Consider the following 21919-nt stretch of genomic DNA (forward strand, 5'->3'; position numbering starts at 1 on the left):
AGGAGAGTGCACAGGCCAGGGATCATCCCCTAGCCTATGCGCTTGCATTCTCAGCTCAGCAAGTGTGATAATGTTGCTGTATTGTGCCTGCTGCTGCGGAGAGCATGATGTGCTGTGTTTCCAGTATTTTATTAATACTAAGGGGCATAACTACTGTGTGGGGGCATAAAATGAGCTAAACTACTGTGTGGGCGCAGTAAGGGGGCATTCTATAGTATTTAAGTGCTAAGAAGTCTTTCTACTGTGTGAACACTAAGATGGCATGACTACTGTGTGAGGGCAAAAAGGAGGCATAACCACTGTGTGGGGGCACTAAGACGGCATAACTACTGTCAGTTGGGAACTAGGGGAACATTCTACTGTGTGAGGAAACTAAGGGAGCATCACTTTTGTGTGGGGCACTAAGGGGGCATTAACTACAGGGCCCAGGCAGCTTACTGTATATATTGACTCCTACTCTTGTCCAGAACTATCAAGCATTTTATTATCATATTTTTCACATGAGTGGGGACTTGTATAGCAATCGTTAGCGGTCTTTACTAGCTGCAGAAGTTGAGGTTGTGGAAACATTCCTTGCAGGACGGAGGAGGCCATTCAAAAATTTGCTATGGTGCCCAGCCTTTTCTAGATACTCCAGTGGATACCCATAAGCAGAGACGTTGCTAGGGTTTTCAAAAGAACCTGGACCCAAGCTCCAACTCACTCACTCCCACAGTGGCAATCAACATACAGTCCCATGTAAATTACATCACTGCCTCCACCAGCCCCATCCGGCAAACAGTCCCATGTAAATAACATGACCCCCACCCCAGCCATCTCCAACATACAGTCCCATGTAAATAACATGACCCCCTCCCCAGCCACCTCCAACATACAGTCCCATGTAAATAACATGACCCCCTCCGCAGACACCTCCAACACACAGTTCCATGTAAATAACATCCCTCCTATCATCCCTAACATACTGTCCCAGTTAAATAACCACAACGCCCAGCATTGCTCTGCCTCTCCGTTCACTTACATCTTCTCATGTAGCAGACATCACCACAGCTTCTTCCCCCCCTCCTCTTAACCACCATCCTCTCCTGTACTGGTCACATGATGGTGACATCATCGCAGGTCCTACTCAACCACTGCCTGTTTTACTGGTCACATGACCTGTGATGTCAACACAGGTCTTTCAGCTCTTCCAGTGCATTATATTCAATTGTATTGCCATCCTGAGGATGGCAATTAGGGATGAGCGAATCGACTTAAGATGAAACATTCGAAGTCGATTTTTATAAAACCTTGTTTCAGTACTGTATAGAGCGACCCCTCCGTACAGTATGAGAATGTATTAACTTCGGCATATCGGAGCCAATACATTCTAATAATGTACGGACCGCTCGCTCTGTACAGTATTGAAATGAAGTTTTATGCGAATTGACTTTGGATGTTTCATCCGAAGACGATTTGCTCATCCCTAATGGCAATACAGTTGTATCTATCAGGCAGGCAGGGCATTTGGGGCCTGCAGGGCCGTAGATAATTTTTTTTCCTGGGGGGGGTTCAGCTTTCTCAAATTATAAGTCATCATCCACAGATATCTCCCCCCCCCCCCCATTTTAGTTTAGTTTTTTTTTTTTGTATGAAGAGGCTGCGGTGCTTCATGAGCGCCACCGTCTCTTCTTAGGCCATATGACATCTTCAGACTAAAAAAAAATACCCCAAATTGGGTCCTAAACTGAAAAATTTGGTCAACAAATTTTAAATACATATAATTGCAATAAAAAAGACATGGAAGAGAATACAGCACCCCATACCTCTCCATCCAGTGACATCTCCTGTCATGTAGACCTTCTCTTTCCTCTTCTCCTCCATTTGACCCAGACCACTATGGCAAATTCTTTCAGCCGCAACTCGTCTCTACAGTTTGTAACACAGACAAGTTAGATTTCTCAATTTTTCCATCAATCTCCTCATCCTGGACCAGGATTCCTGGTGTCCCCACAGTGTCATCCTTTCACTCCCAATACTGTGCCCGTTATGCTCCCCAATGCCCCAGGAACTATACTGCTGAAATAATAGTGACCCTAATAGACATATTTGGGGTAATTTATCAAACTGGTGTAAAGTAGAACTGGATTTCCAAAAGAGCTGTCAAATATGAAAGGTGGAATCTGATTGGCTGCTATGGGCAACTAAGCCAGTTCTGCTTTACACCAGTTTGATAAATTACCCCAAATGTTCCTATAGTGTCCACAGCAGCTATAATGTCCCCTAGAGTGCCCCCAGTAATAATACCACCCTCTATTGTGCTCCAGGCAATAATCCCTGTATAGTGTCCCCAGAAATAATAGAATTGCCCCTACAGTGCCTCCCCAATAGCAACACCCCCATATAGTAATTTCCACCACACTGCCCCCACATAGTAATCCCCCCATAGTAATTTGCCCCCACACAGTAATTTGCCCCACACTGCCCCCATATAGTAGTTTGCCCCCAGACAGTAATTTGCCCCACACTGCCCTCACATAGTAATTTCCACCACACTGCCCCCACATAGTAATTTCCACCACACTGCCCCCACATAGTAATTTGCCCCCACACTGCCCCCACATAGTAATTTGCCCCCACATAGCAATTTCCCCACATAGTAATTTGTCCCCACATAGCAATTCCCCCACACTGCCCCCACATAGAAATTACCCCCACACTGTCCCCACATAGAAATTACCCCCACACTGTCCCCACGTGGCAATTTCCCCCACACAATAGTTTCCCCCACACTGCCCCCACATAGTAATTTGTCCCCACATAGCAATTTCCCCACACTGTCCCCACATAGCAATTACCCCCACACTGCCCCATATAGAAATTTGCCCCCACATAGTAGTCCCAGTCCCTCCCATAATAATTTGCCCCCACATAGCAATTTGCCCCCACTCTTCCCCATCTAGTAATTTGCCCCGCAAAGCAGTCCCTCTCATAATAATTTGCCCCCACATAGTAATTTGTCCCCACATAGTATTCCCTCCCATAATAATTTGGCCCCATACAGCCTCCACATTCCCCCCCCCCCCCCCATGTACTCGATTTATCTTCCCTAATATGTCCTCCTGTGTCCCCCCCCCACATGTCTCCCAAAGTAGGCACATGAAATAAAAAAATAAAAAATGAACAAAAAATTAAAAGCTAAATACTCACCTATGTCCAGGGCCAAGCGCTTGCTTGCAGAGGAAGGCGGGATGAGTCACAGTGCTGCGTCCCGGCACAGGCGCGTGATGACGTCATCACGCACGCCTGTGCCGGGATTTCACTACCGCATAGGCCTCAGGCCTACAAGGCCTGAAGCCTATGGCGGTGATCGGCGACGGGACAGGGAGCTATGCGCTCCCGTGCCCCGCCGCAGTATGTGGGCGTTCGGGTCAGCGTTGGGCCCTCCAACGGTGCTGGGCCCGGGGCTGCCGACCCGAACGTCCGAATTGTAATCCGCCACTGGGACAGACACTCTGGGGGGGGTTTGAACCCCCCTATCCCCCCCCTTATCTACGCCCCTGGGGGCCTGGGAAAAAATATCAGTGGCCCAGGCCCTGAATGTTTTAACCTAGCAGCGTCCCTGCCAATAAGTATAAAATCAAGACAATTGTGACTATATACTACTTATGTAGTTGGGTCTCCAGCATAACTCCACATGCTAGCCAGCTTTTCAAAGATACTGAAAGTGAAATCTACCCAATTATCCAGTGAAAGGTGGAAATATTACTGTACAACTAGGAATATTAGCTATTCAGCTGTCTGGAAATGTTTCCCTGTAGAGTTGTGACTAAAGTCTCAGTTGGCTGTGCAAACACTACACTATGGCTGGTTCTATACTATGTATGTACAGCTGGTATTATTGGTACTGTACTATGGCTGACACCATTACAAAATATATTTTGTACTTTTTCTAACTAGGAGATTCCTTCCAACAAAATGACCATTCACTGTGTAGACAATCATTTTGCAGCCTAAACCCAGACCCCTCATCCATATGTACAGTGATGGCCAGTTCACATTGTTCGCCCGCGAACATATGCGGGCTGCCATCTTTTTTCACAAGTCCGGCGAGGCACAGGTAAGCCCTTACCTGTGCCTGTGCGCGAGCCGGTCTGAAAAGAAGTGCGGTCAGCGGGAGAAGGCAGTTTCGAGAACAGCCACCGGGGGCCTTCATCGGGCTGTTCTCGGAACTGCCTGCTCCCGGTGACTGCATTTGTTTTCAGACCGGCATGCGGCTTGCGGCACAGGCAAAGGCTTACCTGTGCCTCGCCGGACTTGTGAAAAAAGATTGCAGCCCGCATATGTTTGCAAGCGAACAAAGCGAACTGGCCATCACTGATTATGTACACTAGCATCAGAGGGGGAGGGGGAGAAGACATGGCTGTAGCCTAAGAGAAGAATATACAGCTTTTTTTTTATTTTTATTTTTCATGATCTGCAAGAAAACAATAAAAATAAGAAGGTTGTGTTTGGTTTTGTTGTTGGTGTTTTTTTTTTTTTTTTTTTTTTGCTCCTTTAATGTAAGATAAAGCAGAAGATTTAACCCTTCAAGCACAGACTTATTTCTGCATATTGAGGCAGTGTTTTTGTAATTTTATTTTCACAACGCACTCTAAAATCCTGCAATTCTGGCATCATTTTCTCTTTTTCCATTTTTCATGTTATCAAGGGTTTTTAATAACTGTAGCACTACCATATATCTATGGCATCCTATTTGCAACCTGCAATCACTGAGCTAGCAGAGAGTCCCTTCTCTTTGACAAAATCAAGAGCATTCAATAGCAAAGCATCTAAGGATATTAGTGTTGAGCGAAGTTATGAAAACTTCGATTTGGCTGCTTCGCCGAATTTCACAAAGAATTTCGCTTTGTGATGCTTTTCTTTTTAAGTAGCGCGTGCAATGACAGGGAAATTCAATTGCACGAGCCATGTCATTGAACACCTCAGATGCCGCTTTCATCACTGATTGCAGAATCTGATCTAAAAATTGAGGCCTTTAAGGGGTTTAAAAAAAATAATATACTCACATTATCCATTTGAGCGCAAAGATCTTGATGTGGGATGATTGAAAACCCCACATGAAATCTCGTGGACTGTGTGATGACATTATCAAGCTGGCCAGCGTGGTGGCGTCATACGTCACTGCACGCAAGATTTCATGCAGGATCTTCAATCAAGATGGCTGCAGTGGCCACTTCACACTCAAATGGATGAGCATTTTTTTTTACCGCAAAGTACAAGGACATTTGAATTCACTGCAAATCCAATTTTCCCTGAAATTCAGATCGAAGTAGCTCAACCCTAAGGCCCCTTGCAGATGAGCGTGTCCGGATTAGGCCCGGATGCGTTGAGCCTGCGATCAGTGAAAATTGTGCGAGTAGGTACGCAATTGCAGTCAGTTTTGACCTTGATTGTGTACCGATGTTCAGTTTTTTTTGCGCGGGTGCAATGCGTTTTGCACGTGCGTGATAAAAAACTGACTGTGGTACCCAGACCCAAACTTCTTCACTGAAGTTTTGGTTTGGGTTAGGTGTTCTGTATATTTTATTATTTTCCCTTGTAACATGGTTATAATGGAAAATAATAGCATACTTAATACAGAATGCTTACTAAAATTTGGCTTTAGGGGTTAAAAAAAAAAAAAATTAACTCAACTCATCCTGTTCACGCAGCTGGCATCTTCTTCTTTCTTCTTCTTTCGGGACCTGCCAAAGGATCTTCATTCAGGAGGTCCTGCACTGATGTTACCGCACTCACCAGATCCTTTGGCAGGTCCTGAAAGAAGATGCCAGCTGCGCGAACAACAGGATGAGGTGAGTTAATTTATTTAAATTTTTTAACCCCTAAAGCCAAATTTTAGTACATTCTGTATTAAGAATGCTATTATTTTCCCTTATAACCATGTTACAAGGGAAAATAATACAGTAAATTAACTTTTATCAATTTATCACTTGCTTGCGGATGCTTGCGATTTTCATGCAGACCTATTCATTTCTATGGGGCCTGCGTTTCGTAAAAAACGCTGAATATAGAACTTGCTTCGATTTTCACGCAATGCACAAGTGATGCGTGAAAATCATCGTTCATCTGGACAGCCCCATTAAAGTGAATGGGTCCGGATTCAGTGTGGGTGCAATGTGTTCACCTCATGCATTGCACCCGCATGGAATTCTCGCCCGTATGAAAGGGGCCTAAGGGCTTGTGATGAATACCACCTCTCGTGCCTGCTTGACGTCAACTATGTTGAGCTCACGAGACGCGGTATGGTCCCTGGTTACCAAGATGTTACGCCGTCCTGGAGGAGCATGTAAGGTCAGCTTGGTACAGTTTACACAAACACCTGTCTGTGTAAACTGTACAGAGAGGCAACAAGCTGAGAGAGCCTTTTCACTGCCGCAGTGAAAGCAGCGCTTTCTCAGCCCGGGTAATTTGCCACCAGCTTCTCGTTTGATATAAGCCCTGTCCGCTAACGGGATTATATAGGGTGAGAAACCAACCCACAATAGCTTATAACTAGGCCAAAACACGGACGTGGGGATTCGTGATCGAGATACAAGACAGCACAAGATTAAATTATATATTTAATCGCCTTAAGGGCACACTAGATATAACACTATACACACAGAATATATACAGTGGTCCTAGGTTACACATACAGGTAATTTGGTACACACAGGATTACACAGAGTACAAGTCAGTTACTGGGTAGATGAATGTTACTTTGGGTTAGGATGGCTGCGGTCACGTGGGGGGCAGTGATGTCAGCTGTTTCCTGGTCTCTCCAAACACATGCCAAGATGTGACCCCCTTTCAGAAAAAGACATGCCCACTTGTTGGCACAAGCCTTTTAATCTGTAGCTGGTCCCTCCCCACCTGGCCTTTGGGAGGAGTTCACCCCCCCCCCCCCTCTGCTGGGCTGGCAGCAAATGACCCACAAAACCCTTTAGGGTTCAAAGCTCCAGGCCAGAAGATCACAGGGAGATGGTTCTGGAACCAATGGATTCGCCTGGGTTCCGACTACCAGTAGAGTCCAAGAATGGTACCGTTATTGGGTTTATGTGTGGAGATATGTATATCTTCCCTCCCGGGTATCCTAGCATCAAGCCAGGACCACGTGGATGTTTGGCTTTGCCCCTGGATCGCCAAAAGATAACCAAATTATGCCTGGAATGGATGGACGATTCATAATTCCTTATGAAATTTCGTTGCCAACATTTCTGTGGGAAAGTGATAGATCTGGTGCAGGGCTGAGACCTCCTGCCGGGAGTTTTCCTGCTACATCCTCCTTGTGCCTGTCAGCTGGAAGAGGTGTGACTTTATCCACCTGGGGCCTCCTTGAAGCCTGGACCCCTGGAGGTTTTTCTCCCTTGCTATCTGACAGCAGATGGCTGGGGGTGAGAACATATTTTGCATGTACACTGACTGTGTACATGCAAAAGGTGAATCAAATGAAAATCAGGGCTGCCAATAAATGATAATCCATATTACTCGGATTAGGTCCAGATGCGTTCAGGGTGTGTTCAGGGAAACTCGCATCATTTTGCAAGAAAGTTCAGTCAGTTTTGTCTGCTATTGCGTTCAGTTGTAAAAACAAATCAGCGCGTGTGCAATGCGTTTTGATGCGCTTTTCACGCGCCTGATAAAAAACTGAAGGTTTACAAACAACATCTCCTAGCAGCCATCAGTAAAAAAAGCATTGCAGTCGCACTTACTTCCGGATGCAATTAATTTTTCACTGAAGCCCCATTCACTTCTATGGGGCAAGAGCTGCGTGAAAAACGCAGAATATAGAACATGCTGCGTTTTTTACGAAACGTAGAACTGATGCGTGAAATAAAAATGCTCATATACACATAACCATTGGAATTAATGGGTCAGGATTCAGTGCAGATGCTATGCGTTCACATCACACATTGCACCCACGCGGAAAACTCACTCGTGTAAAAGGGGCCTAATAGAGATTGACATAAATTCAAAGGTTGGGAATAGAGTTGAGATTTATCACAGCTGTTGGAGCTGAATGTTGGATTTATATTACAGCTGGCACCCAATGTTGATGATGCGAGCACAGCTCCTGTGTCTTATTTTGCTCCTGTTATGAATGTGATTGCTGCTGTTATGTCAAAATTTCCCCACTGAGGGACAATAAAGGGATTTTATTTTTTACATCCTTTTGCAGTTATATCACTACAATTAGGATCTAATGCTATGTCCATTTTCAGAAAGGGGTACAAGTGTCTAGTAAACACATGGCTGTTTTCTTCCAAAAGCAGCATCATCCCTGTCCATGTATTGTGCATGGCATTATAGTTTGGTTTGATTGAAGCCAATGGGGCACTGCTCAAATACCACACAACCTGTGGACAGATGTGGGGCTGTTTTTGCAAGAAAGCAACTATGTTTGTTTCTAATCTCCTTTAATATTTTTGTATGAGTTCTCAGTACTGCTGCACCATATCATAAGCATTAAGGGATCACTGAGTTTTTGAAAAAACTTTTGATATGTCACAGAGTCATATAAAAAATTTTGGGCAGTAGGGGTCTGAATGCTAATCCATGGTGATGGATCATGTGATGGACCATGTGATGAGCGCAGTGACGTCACCACAGGTCCTTTTCCTCACAGATGAAGACAGAAGAGAAGCCGGGCTGCAAGTGGATTAAGGTGAGTTAAAAATTATTATTTTTAAACCCTCCAGCCCTATTGTACTATGCATTCTGTATTAAGAATGCTATTATTTTCCCCTATAACCATGTGTGAAAATCGCACCGCATCCGTACTTGCTTGCGGATGCTTGCGGTTTTCACGCAGCCCCATTCACTTCTATGGGGCCTGCGTTGCGTGAAAAACGCACAAAATAGAGCTTGCTTCGATTTTCACTCAACGCACAAGTGATGAGTGAAAATCACCGCTTGTGTGCACACACCATAGAAATGAATGGGTCCGGATTCAGTGCGGGTGCAATGCATTCACCTCATGCATTGCACCTGCGCAGAAAACTCGCCCATGTGAAAGGGGCCTAAGATGCTGGGTTCATAGAACTGAAGTCGATTCGTTCAAGCACTTTGTTTTAATGTTGTCCAGAGACCTGTCTCCATACAGCATACTGTCTCTAGAACGAAGAAGTGCATTTCACTCTCTCCTCGCTGAAGGAGATGGGCTCAATAGAGGTCTATGGGCCCAATTCTGCCCTTTGCAGTGAGAATAGAGAGCAGTGTCGGACTGGGGTGCCTCGGGCCCACCAGTAAAATTTATTTGGGGGACCCACCGTACGAATAAATGCAAATATTACCTGCTCACACAACAGCAAGATGCTACCAGATTATTGAATATTGGGGTCACTGCAGCAACTTTGAGAAGGTAGGTCCTGGTGAAAAGAGGATACTGGTTTGCTTTCCTAGAAGTCATCTCAGCTCTGATTGTGTCTATAATTATAAACTGGGTAGTTTCTTTAACCCTTTCATGACCAAGGGTCATTGATGCCCCAGTGTCCAGGTCAAAATTTACAAATCTGACATGCGTCACTTTATGTGGTAATAGCTTTGGAACACTTTTACTTATCCACGCCATTCTGAGATTGTTTTCTCGTGACACATTGTACTTCATGATAGTCATATATTTGAGTCAATATATTTCACCTTTATTTATGAAAAAATCCCAAATTTACCAAAAATTAGGAAAAATTCACAATTTTCCAAATTTCAATTTCTCTGCGTCTAAAACAGAAAATGATACCTGATAAAATATTTATTACTTAACATTCCCCATATGTCTACTTTATGTTGGCATCATTTTGGAAATGTCATTTTATTTTTTTAGGGCGTTAGAAGACTTAGAAGTTTAGAAGCAATTCTTACAATTTTTAAGAAAATTTCCAAAACCCACTTTTTAAGGACCAGTTCAGGTCTGAAGTCCCTTTGTGGGGCTTACATAGTGGAAACCCCCATAAATGACCCCATTGTAGAAACTACACCCCTCAAGTTACTCAAAACTGATTTTACAAACTTTGTTAACCCTTTAGGCGTTCCACAAGAATTTAAGGAAAATGGAGATGAAATTTAAAAATTTCACTTTTTTGGCAGATTTTCCATTTTATATATTTTTTTTCTTTAACACATTGAGGGTTAACAGCCAAACAAAACTCAATATTTATTACCCTGATTCCGCGGTTTACAGAAACTCCCCACATGTGGTCGTAAACTGCTGTACGGGCACACGGCAGGGCGAAGAAGGAAAGGAATGCCATACGGTTTTTGGAAGGCAGATTGTGCTGGATTGGTTTTCTGAACGCCATATGTTTTTTATTTTTCTGCCGATCGTCTTGTGCAGGGGCTCGTTTTTTGCAGAAAGTGTTGAGTTTTTTATTGGTACCATTTTTGGGTACATAGGAATTTTTGATCATTCATTATTACACTTTATGGGGCAAGGTGACCCAAAAATTGGCTGTTTTGGAACAGTTTTCATTTATTTATTTTTACAGAGTTCATCTGAGGAGTTAGGTCATGTGATAGTTTTATAGAGAAGATCGTTACGGACGTGGCAATACCTAATATGTATACTTTTTCTTATTTATTTAAGTTTTACACAATAATAGCATTTCTGAAACCAAAAAAATGATGTTTTAGTGTCTCTATAGTCTGAGAGCCATAGCTTTTTTATTTTTTGGGCGATTGTCTTAAATAGGGTATCATTTTTTGCGGGACGAAGTGACGGTTTGATTGGTACTATTTTGGGGGTCATAAGCCTTTTTGATCGCTTGCTGTTGCACTTTTTGTGATGTAAGGTGACAAAAATAGCTTTTTTGGCACAGTTTTTTTAATTTTATTTTTATGGTGTTTATCGGACGGGGTCCATCACGTGATATATTTATAGAGACGGTCGTTGCGGACGCGGTGACACCTAATATGTGTATTTTATTTTATTTTTTCATTTTTTTATAGGAAAAGGCAATGTCATTTTTTTATTTACATTTTTATTTATTTATTGATTTATTTTTACTTTTATTATTTTCACTTTTTTTTTAATCAGTTCCCTCTTGGATCTTGAAGATCCAGTGGGGCTGATAGTTGTACTATATTTTGCAATGCTCTTGCATTGCAAAGTATAATACTTCCAGACTGCCTGTAGGTGGCAGCACTGGATGCCTTTGCCATGGCAACCATCGGGCGCTGCGATCACAGCGCTGCAGCCCCGATGGTGGAGAGAGGGAGCCCCCTCCCTCTGTTAACCCGATGGATGCCGCAACCGCAGCATCTATCGGGTTACAGGAGAGTGTCAGCATAGAGCTGACACTCTGCTGATGGCGGCGGCTCAGGAATGGAGCCGCCGCCATCACACACACAGAATGGGGAATCGGGGGGTAGGGACAATATTGAGGGAGGCTGGGGCAGGAGGGGCGGCCAGAAAATTAATGCAGGGGGCGGGGAGGGGGCGGACCGCATGCCAATCAGGGCAGGAAGGAGATGAGCGCCGGCTGGGCACAGATCAGCGGGGCACAGATCGGGGGGGGGACCACAGAGGGGCACCAAAGGCTTGGAGGATCGGGGGGCATGAGGAACACTATCGGCTTTCAGGCTCTGATCTGCAGAGCGCAGATCAGAGCCTGAAACCGGCATTTTTTCACTGCCGCGATCCGATTGGTTAGTCTTCACAGACTAACCAATCGGATCGATTGCCGGCAAGGGGCCACTCCGATTGGTCCCTTGCCGGCATTACTGCACTGTATGCTGTCCGTGACAGCATACAGGGCAGGGGCAGAAGCTTTAATCTAAGCGCTTTGCAGCGCTTGGATTAAAGAGCTGCCAGAACGTATATATACGTGGTAGCTGCACGGGGTATGTGCAGCTATCAGGTATATATACAGATTGCAGTCGTGAAATGGTTAATAATCTATCTATATGAACATAGGCCGGTTGAGGTGCTGTACAGTGAATATATGTATGTAGTGCAGGAAGTCTACTGTGCCATGTGCCACTTGTGCAGGGGGTGGGAAACTAGGGGCCCACCTTGCAAAGGGGCCCACCTGGGGATTCACCTGTACTCCTGTGGGCCAGTCCGAGCCTGAGTGAGAGTGTGATATGCGCTTCTTTCTTCTCATTCTAGCGATCAGTGGGGGTCTCAGTGCGCAGACTCATTGTTCAAAACATTTGAACTGTCTCTATGACATATCAAAAGTTTTTACCAAAATGCAGTGACCTTTTCACACAACCAGATGAATAAACTTTCACACATAACACTTGCTGTAAGAACGTTCCCCCCCCTGCTCTAGTCAGATTTTAGCTTTTAAGTCAGTAGGGGACCACACCACCCACAATTCTTTTTTCTTACAGTATGTCATTTTCCTTCATTTTTTGGGTCGGCAGCACCATTGTTTTTTTTTAAACATCATGCTTTCGGTGTGGCACATTTTCCGGGCTCATTTGTATAGGATTGGAAAAAATGCCTGGAAAAACGTCAATCAAAAGTCGCTTGTAATAATGGAAGCCCCAAAAAAGCTACAAATAGTGTGCGAAGGAAGTCTACATACATTGAAAAATGAAACATATGTCATTATGTCCTAAAAAAGTATGAGACCGTTTTAGCCATATGAAAAAAGCTAATGTCACTTCTCACACTTTCAGGTCTGTATTGCCTGGTGCACAATTTCATGTATAAAAGCTGTTAACTTAAAGAAAGCTCTGTTGCTCAAACATCCTCCAGTTTTCCTGCACTAACGTAAGTGCTCAAATGAAGCAGATATGTGATGGCGTAGATCTCACAAATCTTCTGAGTCATGCCAGTAGGTGTGAGGAAGTGACTGCTGCTTTACCTCCCACACAGCTGTAATGTCTTCTCCTGCATTACACATCCTTAACAGGTTATCGTGTCTCTGGAGGAGGTGAGTAATTAGTTTTTTGTTTCCCAAGACGTTTATCGGTCACCTACAGATTCCATTGTGCGAACATACTGAAATTCTTGTCTGCCATGATCAGTAATATATTTACATTGAACTAATCCTGACAAGAGATAATGATGTTCAGTCTTCCTCTTGTGGAGGGAGAGGATATATGTAAAAGGTACGCAAACTCCTCAGACTTCAGCATTAGATGAGTATCTGGGTGAACTGAACTGGAGGAAATGAAATCACTTGCGAATACTGTAACTTTTGCTTTCCCTGAAGCATGTAATAATAGAGATTATCACATGTTAATGCTTTGTTTTAACTGAGCCGCTTCAGGAAAAATCTGAAAATGGAAATTCTTACCACAAGGCATAAATAATGTACATTATATCATTGTTAATAATACTGGCATATTGCTGATGCTAGGCTTTATTTTTGGCTTCACGTATGGCCATGGGCTATCATTTATGCATACATTCAATAGCTGTATTCACACCCATAGGTATATTCTCAATCCACGCTTTATTGTGCAAAGGAGCGTTCATTTTAGAATATATAGAATGACCTTTAAAAGCTAATGTTGGCCATGTTCACATTAGCCCACAGTTGCCTGAAGCCCACAGTTGCCTGCGTCTCTGTGCAATCTTTCTGTGTAGTTTATTTCACGCACTCATGGGCGTTCAGAGCAGCATACTGCACTTGCTATCCGTGACATTTCGAGGGATACAGCCTTCCCCCTTGTCAGGCTTGACAAAGATGGTGGGTCCCCTTACATAAACCAGGGATATGTGACTTTTGTGATTTAACATAAGCTATTAACATTTAAAATAAGTTCGCATTTGCCAAACGAATGCCAAAAATAATGCCATTTTGGCGTAAACGTGCCAGAATATGTCAGTATACCTTTGCCTCACATATATTAAAAAGCATCAGCTAATATACTTTTTAAGACAACTGGGTGCCTTTACACGTTAGCTACTAAAAAATACATAAAAGGGGCGGAGCTTGCCAATGGTCATGTAAGCAGCACGCAACTTGAGCTCCCGACCATCTCTGGCTTACATCCAGTGACCAGGACGCCTACAGCACCTCTTACCTCATGAAGGGTAGGAGGAAAAGATACTCTTCCACACCGGCACTGGTAGATAGAGACTCTGGAGCCATTGCCAGTTTTTTCACGGCCCCCAGCCAGCCGAGCGGGAGTGCTTTGGGGCGGCGCGTCTTCCAAGATGACGGAGGTGACCAGCGGCGGGAAGTGCTCAGAGCCACTTAACCTCTGAAATACAACAAAGTAGCAGCCCGTCGCCGCATAATGTCAGCAGGGCACCTAGCTCCCCTAGCTCCTATGCTGGAGTGGTGCCCAGTCCCTCTTCCTCGGCGGCCTCCTCATCTTCCGCCACAGCTAGAAACAGGGAGGGCACGCTGGGCTTATCTCCCCAGCTGCAGGGGTCCCCAGCCCATGCCCTTAATACTGGCAAAACAATAGCCTCCAGCACCCAAGATGGAGATTGGGATTGGAAAGTCCACCTTAAAGCTCTCCCCACAAAATATGAGCTGGATGCTCTATTTGCAAGGTTAGAAACTTCCCACAAACAGGACATTGCAGCCATGCATCAAGACCTTAACCAAGTTGGTCACAGAGTGGAGGAGATGGAAGCTCTGCAGGATCAAGTCCTACTAACACTTGTCTCCCATCATCAGGTTATCCAAGACCATAATGAGCAAATGCAAGATATTCTAAATCACCTTGATGACATAGAAAATAGAAACAGGAGGAACAATTTGCGCATCAGGGGGTTATCTGAAACAATACTCCCCCAGGACCTAGAATCATGGGCCCATATCCTTTTTAGTAAACTGTTGAAAAAAGTCTCGGACCCACCCATTGAGATCGATAGAATCCATAGAGCATTAGGTCCAAAATGAGGAGATCCGTTTCGTCCACATGACGTTGTACGCAGAATACATTTCTATAAAGACAAAGAATCAATCCCTAAAGCTGCCAGGAACTTGGCTACGAGTTTACCTTATTACCAGGACATTATCATCCTACCTGATCTAGTAAGACGTACATTATTACTACATAAAGCACTCAAACCCCTTCTAAAACTTCTTAGTGACAGGGACATTGTTTACAGATGGGGATATCCCTTCCAGCTACTTACTAAAGAAGATGGGAAATCAGAAACATTCAAATCCATTGCAGACCTCCAGAAACTGCTGGACACATTTGATCTACCGGCGGTGGAACTTCCTGACTGGCCTAGACCATGTGCGGTCTACACCATGCCGCAGCGGAATAACTGGCAAACAGCACGACCTAAACAGCAGAAAGCGTCCAGACGTCCACAACTTTCAAAGGACTGAGAAACCCCTCAAGCATTTTGGCTATTATTTCTTATGTTAGATGTCTCTCTTAATCCCCCCCTCCCTTTTCTTCTTCCTGTGGCCCAGGACCTTTATAATGTATGACCCACATCAATTTCCTCCATGATGGGACCTCTTTCATTTCACGCCTACAACACAAGAGGTCTCAATAAACCTGAGAAATGTAGTCAAATTTTCTACTGAGAATAGATACTATCCTACTTGGTATCATAGCTCCAACCCCATTAAAAAAGCAAGTGGAGTTTCCATTGCTTTTTATAAGACCTTTCGTCCCACAGTCTTATCTACGGTCATTGACCCTAAAGGCAGATTTATATTCCTCAAGTTTTCAGTTGATAACGCTATCTTCACAGTTGCTAATGTCTCTTTTCCCAATCAGGGTCAGATGACTTTTGGGGCCAAAATCCTATAGCAGTTAACCAGATTTTCTGAGGGCTCATGCATCATCTTAGGCGGGGATTTCAACCTGGTGATGGACCCTGTGATTGACTTCTCTGTAGGTAAGTCCTCGATCTCGCCATCAGCTTTACGCAGGTTCAAAGCAGATCTTGCAATGCTCAGACTAGATGACTTGTGGCGGATCCTGCACCCAGGTGTCAAGGACTACAGTTTTGATTCTCTGGCTCACAATACCTATGGGAGATTGGATCACCTCTTTATCTCCCATGGCCTCTTAGACTTAAACCCACGATGCTCGATAGACGCCATGATTTGGTCAGACCACACTCCAGTATACGGCCTAATATCTCCTAACTCACCGAATCCCCGCCCATTCTCTTGGAGACTGAATGATAATCTCTTAAATGACTTAGCTTGCACCTTGGACATCAGAAAGGCCATTGAGGCCATTGACAAAACAGACACACCGGCGCCCCCTATGAAATGGGAAGCACTCAAATGTGTACTTAGAGGCATATTTCTGTCACATAGAGCCCGCCTTAAAAAGGATCGTACACATAAATTTTCCACTCTCCTTAGGGACCTTGACTGCTTAGAGGACTTAAACAAGACTTTCCCTTCAAATCAACTCAAAGCTGATCTCTCATCTCTATTCCAACAAATCCTAAAAATACTAGATCAGAGGTCTCTATGCCTCAGGGATAAAATCAAACATGGATTTTATGAGTATGGTGACAAAAGTGGCAAATGGCTTGCGAGAGCCCTTAACCCTCGTATCCAACAAACACATATACCATCACTCAACACAGCCTCGAAAGGCCTAGTTCACACCCCCTCAGAGATCACTCACGAATTCCAGTCCTATTATGCGGACTTATATGACCTTGATATAAGATGTCCTGCCGCTCCTAAACCATCGGTTGCTGACATACAAAGCTACCTTTCCCAACATGGCCGCTCATGCCTCTCAACTGACTCCTCTGCTAGTTTGGAGTCTGACTTCTCAGCCCCAGAACTCTCCACAATCATCAAGGAACTTAAGAATGGGAAGAGTCCTGGACCAGATGGACTGACATTCCGCTTTTATAATTTTTTTGGTGAAGATTTGGCTCCTATAATCTTAGACGCATTCAATTACGTTTCCAGGGATTGTCCTTTCCTGATCAGTTCTTGCAGGCGCACATCAGGGTAATCCCCAAACCTGGCAAAGATCCCTCCCTGTGTTCAAATTATCGACCCATCTCACTCCTTAATGTGAACCTAAAGATTTTTGCTAAACTTCTAGCCCTAAGACTACATCCCTATATTCCTAGGTGTATACATAGAGAACAAGTAGGTTTCGTTCCCGGGAGAGAAGCCCGTGATAATACCATTAAATCGATAGGCTTAATAACTACAGCAAAACAGATGAAGAGCCCTTTATGCCTACTCTCAGTCAATGCGGAAAAGGCCGTTGATAGGGATAGCTGGCAATTCCTGGAACAAACCCTGATACACATTGGCCTTGGAGAGAAGATGATCCATAAAATCATGGCACTATACACCTCTCCCTCGGCACGAGTACATGTAAATGGCTCACTCTCTGATACCTTCCCTATTAAAAAGGGACGCGTTAAGGATGCCCCTTGTCGCCATTTTAAAACATTTTAGTAATGGAATCCCTAGCAAACGCTCTGAGAGCTAACAAGTCAATTAAAAAATCCAAATAGGTAATTCTGAAAATAAATTGTCTTTATTCGCTGACGATCTGCTCCTATACTTATCTTCACCGATAATAGGGTTACCTTCAGTCCTAAAGGAATTTGGGGTATTTGGCGGCCTATCTAACTTCAAAGTAAACGTTCAGAAGTCCGAAATTCTAAACATCATTCTTTCCCATAAGGAAGTCTTACATCTTAAAGACACCTTTTGATTTAGGTGGACCTCAACATCGATCAAACATTTAGGCATTTGCCTTCCAGCTGACCCTGCCCACCTATTTAGACTTTACTACCTACCCTTGGTGAAATCCACTGAGAGCAATCTCCCAAAATGGTCGTCTCTCCAAATCTCGTGGTTTGGTAAGATTAATACCTTAAAGATGGATATCCTACCCAGATATCCTACTCAATTTGTGTGGAAAGGAACAAGAGCTAGATTGAGCTACAACTTGCTGTCTCAAGCAAGCAAAAAAAAATCAGGAGGCGCGGGATTACCCAATTTCCTCACTTATTATAGAGCAGCAATGACAAATTGCATCCTTGACCTTATTCATAATTTGGCGACGAAAAATCTTGGTTCATGATTTGGCTTCCACCCTGATCCCAGGCTTTTTCTGGCTTCCTAAAGACATTATAAACTAGCTACCACAATCCCAGCTTTCCCCATTTTTGTCCTATCTAGCAAACATTAGGTGTAGGTTTGCAGCTAAACTTAAATTGGTCTCAGTACCCGGTCCCCTCATGGTCCTGTCGGGACACCCTAAGCTACCCTCTACTCTCAAAACTCTCTCAGTGTTCTGGCCTCTGGCTAATCCCTCAATTAAAGTCAAAGACATATATAATGAGAGGGGGCTTTTAGCACTTAACGACTTAACTCACCTTTTTCCCAATATCCCAGGCCGTTGGTTTCTTTATTTCCAACTACGTAATTTTCTTAGGTCCGTGGCACCTGGAGTGCAGCTTAGCAAGCACTTGACTGATTTTAAGAGGCTGTGTGTGGTGGCCTCAGCCCCAGGGGCATGCTATATCTCTTTCAGAAGACTTAAAGGGATATTATCATCTTAATGATCACTGTTAAATCTGTTAATGATTTAACAGTGATCATTTTTCTAAATATATTTCATTGACAAATCCCCACCCCTTAGAAAAAAAAAAATTATACTTACCTGGCTGTTGTCTTCTGTCTCCCCTGGTTACGGCCACCGCTCTTCTCAGGAATCGCGGTGGCCGCGTGTGCGCAGACGACTTATTTTCTTCTCCCGGGCGCTGTACTGAACGCGCACGCCGAGTCCGTGCATGCGCCCTGGTGACTTCTTCCTGGCAAGTATACTATACTGGCCAGGAAGAAGTCACCAGGGCGCATGCGCGGACTCGGCGTGCGCGTTCAGTACAGCGCGCGGCCCGGCCGGGAGAAGACATCAATGAAGATAGAGCCTGCCCCCTGCCAAAACCAGGAAGTGGACGGCGCGCCGGGAGCAGGTAAGTATAAAACTGCATCTTGAGAAAACCCCTTTAAAGGTAGGCAGACAATGTCATAGAGCAGCAGGAAATGCTATCAGAATGCTTTGGTGTATAGAGAGAGGCATTACCAGTAGAAAAAAGGAGGTGCTCACGCCCCTCTACAGAGCACTAGTGAGACCTCATTTGGAGTATTGTGCGCAGTACTGGAGACCAAATCTCCAGAAGGATATTGATACTTTGGAGAGAGTTCAGAGAAGAGCTACTAAACTAATACATGGATTGCAGGATAAAACTTACCAGGAAAGATTAAAGGACCTTAACATGTATAGCTTGGAAGAAAGACGAGACAGAGGGGATATGATAGAAACTTTTAAATACATAAAGCGAATCAACAAGGTAAAAGAGGAGAGAATATTTAACAGAAGAAAAACTGCTGCAAGAGGACATAGTTTAAAATTAGAGGAGCAAAGGTTTAAAAGTAATATCAGGAAGCATTACTTTACTGAGAGAGTAGTGGATGCAAGGAATAGCCCTCCTGCAGAAGTGGTAACTGCAAATACAGTGAAGGAGTTTAAGCATGCATAGAATAGGCATAAGGCCATCCTTCATATAAGATAGGGCCAAGGACTATTCATAGTATTCAGTATATTAGGCAGACTAGATGGGCCAAATGGTTCTTATCTGCCGACACATTCTATGTTTCTATGTTATATACAACATGCTGAATGATGGCAAGATCAAGGATGAGGAAGATGTGATATCCACACAGGCTAGAAAACTCATGCACATTTGGGAAAAGGAATTGGGGAGCACTCTCACAATGGAAAAAGTCCATACTATTCACCTATAAGTCTTCTACAGTCAGGTGCATAAATATTGGGCCATCAACACAATTCTAACATTTTAGGCTCTATACACCACCACAATGGATTTGAAATGAAACAAACAAGATGTGCTTTAACTGCAGTCTGTCAGCTTTAATTTGAGGGTATTTACAGCCAAATCAGGTCAACGGTGTAGGAATTACAACAGTTTGATATGTGCCTCCCACTTGTCAAGGGACCAAAAATAATGGGACACTTGGCTTCTCAGCTGTTACATAGCCAGGTGTGTGTTATTCCCTCATTATCCCAATTACAATGAGCAAATAAAAGGTCCAGAGTTAATTTCAAGTGTGCTATTTGCATTTGGAATCTGTTGCTGTCAACTCTCAAGATGAGATCCAAATAGATGTCACTATCAGTGAAGCAAGCCATCATTAGGCTGAAAAAACAAAACAAACCCATCAGAGAGATAGCAAAAACATTAGGCATGGCTAAAACAATTGTTTGGAACATTCTTTAAAAGATGGAATGCATCGGTGAGCTCAGCAACACCAAAAGACCCGGAAGACCACAGAAAACAACTGTGGTGGATGACCGAAGAATTCTTTCCCTGGTGAAGAAAACACCCTTCACAACAGTTGGCCAGATCAAAAACACTCCCCAGGCGGTAGGTGTATGTGTGTCAAAGTCAACAATCAAGAGAAGACTTTACCAGAGTGAATACAGAGGGTTCACCACAAGATATAAACTATTGGTGAGCCTCAAAAACAGGAAGACAAGATTAGAGTTGGCCAAACAACATCTAAAAAATCCTTCACAGTTCTGGAACAACATCCTATGGACAGATGAGACCAAGATCAACTTGTACCAGAGTGATGGGAGGAGAAAAGTATGGAGAAGGAAAGGAACTGCTCATGATCCTAAGCATACCACCTCATCAGTGAAGCATGGTGGTGGTGGCGTCATGGCGTGGGCATGTATGGCTGCCAATGGAACTGGTTCTCTTGTATTTATTGATGATGTGACTGCTGACAAAAGCAGCAGGATGAATTCTGAAGTGTTTAGGGCAATATTACCTGCTCATATTCAGCCAAATGCTTCAGAATTAATGGGATGGCGCTTCACAGTGCAGATGGACAATGACCCAAAGCATACTGCAAAAGCAACCAAAGAGTTTTTTTATGGGAAAGAAGTGGAATGTTATGCAATGGCCAAGTTGATCACCTGACCTGAATCCGATTGAGCATGCATTTCACTAGCTGAAGACAAAACTGACAGGAAAATGCCCCAAGAAAAAGCAGGAGCTGAAGACAGTTGCAGTAGAGGCCTGCCAGAGCATTACCAGGGATGAAACCCAGCGCCTGCTGATGTCTATGTGTTCCAGACTTCAGGCTGTAATTGACTGCAAAGGATTTGCAACCGAGTATTAAAAAGTAAAAGTTTGATTTATGATTATTATTATGTCCCATTACTTTTAGTCCCGTAACAAGTGGGAGGCACATATGCGAACTGTCTTAATTCCTTCACCATTCACCTGATTTGGATGTAAATACCCTCAAATTAAAGCTGACAGTCTGCAGTTAAAGCACATCTTGTTTGTTGCATTTCAAATCCATTGTGGTGGTGTATAGAGCCCAAAATTTTTGAATTGTGTAAATGTCCTAATATTTATGCACCTGACTGTATATCTTGTAGGCTAGAAGAACTTAACTACAAAATTTGGTATAGAACCCGGTAAAGCTGCACAAATTCTATTCTTCAGTGCCCGATACCTGCTGGCGTTTTGTCAAGCTGCAGTAGGCACTATGCTACACATATGGTGGGATTGCTCGGGAGTGGCCCCCTTATGGCGTGACGTATTCTCACTCTATCTGTTCCTTTACCGGTCCGTTATACCCCCTTCAACCTTTATAGCACTTTTGTCCGTCTTCCCTGGAAGGATTAGGCAGATTAAGACAGGTACTCTCAGATTTTTCATACTAGTCATGAGACTAATAATTCCATGCAACTGGCGTTCACCTGAGAGTCTTCAGAGAACCACCTGGGTGACAGCTCTAGATCAGCTGGTCCCCATGGAACAATTAAGTGCCGAGGAATGCGGTACAGGACATGGGCACACAAAAATATGGGAGCCTTGGCGGAGCTCCCGCACATCCTCTATTTTCTCAGATTGGTTATCAAATGGATTGGTCACATGATTTTATAATCTATCGGTCAAGTCATTTGGTTCTCAGTTGGGCTCACC

The sequence above is a fragment of the Bufo gargarizans genome, chromosome 3 (assembly GCF_014858855.1).
Source record: "Bufo gargarizans isolate SCDJY-AF-19 chromosome 3, ASM1485885v1, whole genome shotgun sequence".
NCBI lineage: Eukaryota > Metazoa > Chordata > Amphibia > Anura > Bufonidae > Bufo > Bufo gargarizans.